The following is a 7,025-nucleotide window of genomic DNA, read 5'->3' on the forward strand; positions in this document are numbered from 1 at the left end:
CTTAGTGTCAATTGGCCATCGTTTAAATGCCACAGGCTACCTGAGCATTGTTTCTGACCATGTCGATTCCTTCATGACCAGCATGTACCCATCCTCTGATGGCTACTTCCAGCAGGATAATGCACCATGTCACAAAGCTCGAATCATTTCAAATTGGTTTTCTTGAACATGACAATGAGTTCACTGTACTAAAATGGCCCCCACAGTCACCAGATCTCAACCCAATAGAGCATATTTGGGATGTGGTGGAACGGGAGCTTCGTGCCCTGGATGTGCATCCCTCAAATCTCCATCAACTGCAAGATGCTATCCTATCAATATGGGCCAACATTTCTAAAGAATGCTATCTGCACCTTGTTGAATCAATGCCACGTAGAATTAAGGCAGTTCTGAAGGCAAAAGGGGATCCAACACCGTATTAGTATGGTGTTCCTAATAATTCTTTAGGTGAGTGTATATTAGTAGGAAATTGTTGTTGTTATATATGTGTTGCATTACTGTTTTTATGTTTTTGGCTACTGGGAATTCATTTGAATCCTTGCATTTTGAGTTTCTGCTGGGAGTCTCAACCATTTCTCGGATAGTTTGTCAAACCAGTGATTTGATTTGGCAGCAACTCTGGGGAGCAGTGATGCCAGCGCCCAAGGCTGAGGATTGGATCCGAATTGCTGAGGGTTTTTATGTTGATGCACAGTTTCCTAACTGCATTGGGGCACTGGATGGCAAACACATACGTGTTAAGAAGCCGCCTCACTCAGGTTCCCGGTACTACAATTATAAACAGTATTTTTCTGTTGTTCTAATGGCCTTTGCTGACAGTAATTACAAGTTTTTAATTGTGGATATTGGGGCGTATGGGAGCACTGCAGATGCGCGCATTTTCAGTTCTTCTAGAATGGGTGATCGGCTTCAAGCCAACCAGCTTTCACTCCCAGAGCCCAGAATGCTTCTAGGTTCTGCGGGACCACCGGCTCCATTTGTTATTGTGGCTGATGAAGGGTTTGCTTTGACACCCCATGTCATGTGGCCCTTCCCCAGACGCAACCTGTATGACAGCAGACTATATTTAACTATCGGCTGAGTAGAGCCTGTCGGTATGTAGAGAGTGCATTTGGAATACTCACACAGAAGTGGAGAGTATTACTGTCATCAGGGGCGTAGCTATAGGCTCATGGGCCCTGGTGCAAGAGTTCAGTTTGGGCCCCCCCCTCAATACCGTTTCATAACACCACCAGACCCATGTACGCCTAATGGCAGAACTAAAATCTCACAGAGAAAATACATTTTGATCCAATAAATGCATAATAATAAGGATGCCATTTAAAAGTAGTAAAAGTTCTTATTTTTTATTGAAAATATAAAATCTGAGTGAGATAAAGTGTAGTGGCACGATTGCGCACAGTGGCAGACCTAGGAGCAGAAAAAAATGTTTGTAGTTAGTATTGTTAATAGTATTTGAAAATGCTCACTTTAATGTATGATATAAAAAACCTCTCCCTAAGGCCACCCCTTGTGCTGACCAGATTTCCTCAAATAAATGTTCAGTGCAGTCATATAAAGTACTAATGTAAACAGCAAAACAAAAACGTACCGTCAAGAAATCTGTAAATTCAATAGACAGCAGTCTGTGATCTTCTACATTCTTAATCTTCTCAAAGCAGCCATTAACTGGAAACTAAATTAACCTGCAAATTGAAGGAGAATAATTAGCATGTGGAATGTATCAATATTCATAAAGTCATTTGGTCAGTCAAAGAAAGTGATACTTACTGGTAACTTGAACGAGGTGAACAGTGTTGTTGCCATGATCTATCAAACTTTGATAACTCCAAAACAGTCAACAAAAACAGGCAAAATGAACAAGTAAAGTTGAACAGTCGTCCTATGGAAAGAAGAATTACAATTAATACTAGATAATTATATATAGTAGACAATTCAAAATTTGTAAGCATCTGCCATGGCTTTCACTACACACAGAACCAATCAACCATGTATGTGTATCTATGAGAGTGTTTTATAAATGCTATATTGCTTTAAAATTTATTTTTACTCTAGTCATCTCTGTGAAATACAGATCTATGTTTAGGGTTTTATCCTGTAGATTCAAGCTAAGCAGATGCTGTACAAATATATCAACCTGAACCATGCAACAGATTAATGAACCGAAACCTTGCAACGTAATTCAACATGAACCGAAAATGAGTTAGTATGAACCATTTAACTGGTTGAAACTGAAAACTTCAAAACAAAAACTGGTAACTCTGAACTGGCAAACTTTATACTCACAATCCTACTAAAATGTTTGTGTCTGTGCTTTTGCCTCAGAAAACTTGTCAATCATGCTCTGAATATCAAGTTTCTTGGCCTTCTCGTTTTCGACACTTAGTAGGGCTAAGTGTCGAAGTGTTGAGACATTGTGCTCCTGAGATAATTTTTGATCAATTTCAACTTTGAAAATTATCTCTCTGCTGATGCGACTGTAACAGGTAGTGTAAGAAAGAGAAGAAGAGCTATGCAGACGTCCGGTAGAGTGGAAGACAATCCAGTGTTATCAACCATCAGAAGTATGGCGCGATCTCGAACAGATGAAGATTTTTTGATATCTTGTAGAAGTGCTGACCGGAAACTTAGCAGCTGGCCAGGAAAATCATTACATAAATCATCCTGGTACAAGTTTTGCAATGTTGTTGCTTCTTTAAAGATGGCACCATCTGATTCGTTAGAAAGTGTTGTAGGCTGAAGAATTCTGAATCTTTGTAGAACATTATTCATGCCAATGAACCTATTTTGTAGCTGACTTATGGCAAAATCCAAACACCGGTAAAAGACTGTAGTTTTGAACCTTTCTTCGGGGTCTTGTAGCCTTTCATCCAAACACAGCTCATCAAAGTGTCGCTTCACTTTCCTGACTCGTTTATTTTCAAATTTCGCTTGAATGCCCCATTTGTCCACTAAAGAAACTGCTGTCCTTTTAGCTTCTTCATAATTATTTCGGAAGCTGCTGAGAACTTGAGTAGCATTGTGTAATAGTTTGGTTGTATTAGACAGATCCATGTCTTTTGACTGCAGCATTTTAGAAACTGAATTAATATTTTCTAAAATTTTGGCTTGCAGGACTAGTATTAAAATAAACTGGAAGGCCTCCAGTTTTGCCTTCAATGCATTAGCCTCATCTCTCTCTTTTGGCTTGGTTGAAATGATAACGATTTTTGACCTAAATCTAAAAACCTAAACCGTAGTGCTAGCACGGAGTCATAGCGAGAGGCCCATCTTGTTGGGCAAAGCTGCTTTAATGTTAGGGAGGATTCAGAGGTGAAGGATGCTAAAAATGCCCATCTCTTCACACTTTCACCAAAGAAAGTATACAACGACTGAACGGTGTCAAAAAAAATAATAATTTCGGTAATATTTGAAACTGCATCCTGCAAAACTAAATTGAGGTTATGGGCAGCACAATGTATGTAAAGAGCATTTTTTTCTTTCTTCAGAATGCGTGTCTGTACTCCTGTGTAAATTCCACTCATGGTGGCAGCTCCATCATAGCCCTGGCCTCAGCATTTTGATAAATCCAGACCTCTCTTTTCTATGGATTCTATAATCGTTTTTTCAAGGCCAGCTGCTGTTTGATCGTCAACACATTGGAAACCTAGAAATGCCTCTTCTATTCTAATACCAGTTGGCCTAAGGTTTTCATCTCTCTCAATAATTACATATCTAAACACTTGGCTTAATTGATCAATTTTTCCAATGTCTTGGGTTGTATCCATGATTATTGAATTAAACTGTGCTTTCTGGATTTCAGAAACAATCTCCTCCTCCACTTTATTTGCGAGAAGACTTATCAGTTCATTCTGTATTTGTGGACTGAGATATTTAACAGTTCCTTGGGGCCTCTGCAAAAGGTCCTTTAGTACAGTATCATACTCCGCTAGTAACTCAATTATGGTGAGGAAATTGCCATTGTTTACCTCCCCTAACTTTTCCCTGTGACCACGAAAAGCAAGGTTGGCCATAGCCATTGTTAATGTAACATTAACAATTCTATGTAAAGCTTGTCTCCAAAATGTAGTCTCTCTTCTTATTTGTTTTTCATTTTCCACATCTATGGTTTTGTGATGTCTTCATTGGTCATAAATTATACAGGCATCTATGTGGGATTGACTGGTTTCATGTATCTGTATTTTTGTTGACAATCTTTGCCACTTTTGTATACCTTTTGCCCATGCTGGTTCAAATCCCTGTTTCTTACGATCTCCAAACAACCAGCAAGGCTCATAATTGGCTGCATTAAGTTTGGGAGAATGACAAAGCCAAGTAACAGGTATTTTAAGGCCTGTTTTAGTCACTCTCTCATAGAAACTTGCCGAGAAACACCTTTGGTCTTTTTCATCTGGAGGGAATGGGCCTTTAGGTCTACATGGACCATTACTTATAATAAACCTTTTCAGATTTCCATCTTGAATGGTAATCAGGTAATGTCCTCTGTCTGTTACATGCTCCTCTGCTAGACAACGTTCTATAAGGCTGGACTGTGTCATTGACTCTGACACAGGCTGAATTTCTAACTGTTCCTCTGTACTTGTGCTACAACCTTGATCTAGACTTGATACACTCTGCAATGGTGTCTGCACACTACTGCCTGGACTTACATTTACATTCTCTGTTGATAAAGTTTCTTTGTTTGTACTGTGAGAAGCAGAGGATGTACTTGCTTCTCCAGGTATTTTAAAGAAACGACTTATTTTTGACAGATTTCTCCTTTTCCTCCCTTTGCTTATTGCGTTTTTGAGCGCCACTCATATGGTGAGACATGATGCAGATGTCGATAAATAGTTCTGTCAAAAAATACACACAATTTTATACTGTGTGACAACCACATCTCTGGTGCAATAATACCTATACAATCTACCAACAAAGTGTCATATGTACAATTGAGCAAACCTTATTGCAGATGCAAGAAGGGGGACATGGTGTCACGAACCCTAAGTTTGCATGTGCAATTTACTGGTGTGGTGTGTTGGCTTACCTAAGTTACAGATGCAGTTGGAGCAGTCTGAAATCCTTGAGGTGCTGAAGAGGATTTTGATTGGAGAACTGATCACCTGACAGCACAAGATGGCTGTTAAAAGAAAAACAGTGGTTACTTGCTGTGTATTCATGTAAGGCCCGGCAAAGAAACCCCCTTCCACCCTTTTATATGTCACTGTGTTTGTATAGGGTAACACCGTGGCCAAATATTACAAATAAGAGGGTGGCTTCGCTGGTACTTACCTGCGGAGAGAGTAAGGGAGCAGCTGGGCACCTTGAACACTTTAGAGAGAGTAGCTATCAGCAGATCTATATATTGGAACAAGCTTTCTTCTCTTGTAGAAAGAATGACATTAGGTTATTCAATGCTAGTTAGAGATGATTCTGCATAAATTGCCATTTGGAAATATGAAATGATATAAGGTTTGTAATCTGCACTGCAAGGAAGGTAACGATCCGTGTTGCAGAATACACTCACCTAAAGAATTATTAGGAACACCTGTTCTATTTCTCATTAATGCGATTATCTAGTCAACCAATCACATGGCAGTTGCTTCAATGCATGTAGGGTTGTTGTCCTGGTCAAGACAATCTCCTGAACTCCAAACTGAATGTCAGAATGGGAAAGAAAGGTGATTTAAGCAATTTTGAGCGTGGCATGGTTGTTGGTGCCAGACGGGCCGGTCTGAGTATTTCACAATCTGCTCAGTTACTGCGATTTTCACGCACAACCATTTCTAGGGTTTACAAAGAATGGTGTGAAAAGGGAAAAACATCCAGTATGCGGCAGTCCTGTGGGCGAAAATGCCTTGCTGATGCTAGAGGTCAGAGGAGAATGGGCCGACTAATTCAAGCTGATAGAAGAGCAACGTTGACTGAAATACCCACTCGTTACAACCGAGGTATGCAGCAAAGCAGTTGTGAAGCCACAACACTCACAACCTTGAGGCGGATGGGCTACAACAGCAGAAGACCCCACCGGGTACCACTCATCTCCACTACAAATAGAAAAAAGAGACTACAATTCTTGCAAATAAAGAGGCTGGGAATATGAGGTTGGCCTAGGAGGTGGATGGACCATACTGGGCCCAGGTTGGGGTTCTTTCGCTAACCTAAATGTGCGTTGCTTCAGGTTTTCTACCCAACTCAAAAGTTCATGGGGATCAAGTAGCGTTATTAAAATTGTAGCCACTGACCCCACGATATCAATAAATATGGTTTGTTTATACGAATCCAGATCTTCAATAAGAGGAGCAAGACCACAGAGCACCCGTTCCTCCTTTTTTTCCGCCCGTCTCTGCCTCAAATAGTCAAGCACCTGAGTTTGAATCAGGGCTTGAGTTTTTGAGGCAGAGGCGGCAGTTTCAGTTGCGCCCCTTCTCCGCCATGGCTGCCTTCTGGTCTCAGGGCTTGATTGAATAGCAGCAGAAGGAGCCTCCAAAGCTGAAGACTCCTCCCTCTCTTGCTGCAGCACTGGTTGGGCCTCGTCATCCACAGGAACTGTGGGATCTAGGGGATGCGCACCAGCATCTTCATCACTGTTGGTGGTGATATGATCTCCCTCTTGCTCCAGGCTGTCAACGGTCCTGTGGAATGAGAGATAAGTGTATATATGAAGGGTATAGACATAAAATAAAACATTTACTATACACACTGGAATACAGGCTTCCATGATAATTTTTGTTTATGTTAACAGTATTTATAGTACTGGTTGTCTATATCTAAAAATGATGAAATATGTATGAAAAATTAACATTATTGGTCGACAAAATGGTCTCCAAAAGTTAACATTCTTGTTTCATGTATGGGAAAAATACATACCTACAATTTTAAATAGTATTTTTTGTCTATGTTTCACATGAGCCTTGTGAAGCATTGCAGAGGGCAAGGTCTGTTTCAGTACTGCCAGTGATGAAATGGCCTTGTCCACACTATGCTAGAGCCTGATTTCCAAAGTATTGATTATACCGCCACACGGTGATTAGTGTGTAACAGTA

At 40.4% G+C, this 7,025-nt stretch overlaps 1 long non-coding RNA gene across 1 annotated transcript; it reads right to left on the reverse strand.

Moving 5' to 3' along the window:
• Positions 1-1,556: 1,556 nt before the first annotated feature.
• On the reverse strand, positions 1,557-5,600 carry LOC122933703. Its single transcript, XR_006388535.1, has 4 exons — positions 5,272-5,600; positions 5,027-5,119; positions 1,771-1,882; positions 1,557-1,685 (listed from the first exon to the last, which is right to left on the reverse strand). It is a non-coding gene; the product is annotated as an uncharacterized LOC122933703 (long non-coding RNA).
• Between the last annotated feature and the right edge of the window lie 1,425 nt (positions 5,601-7,025).

Source organism: Bufo gargarizans, chromosome 4 (assembly GCF_014858855.1).
Source record: "Bufo gargarizans isolate SCDJY-AF-19 chromosome 4, ASM1485885v1, whole genome shotgun sequence".
Classification (NCBI taxonomy): Eukaryota; Metazoa; Chordata; class Amphibia; order Anura; family Bufonidae; genus Bufo; species Bufo gargarizans.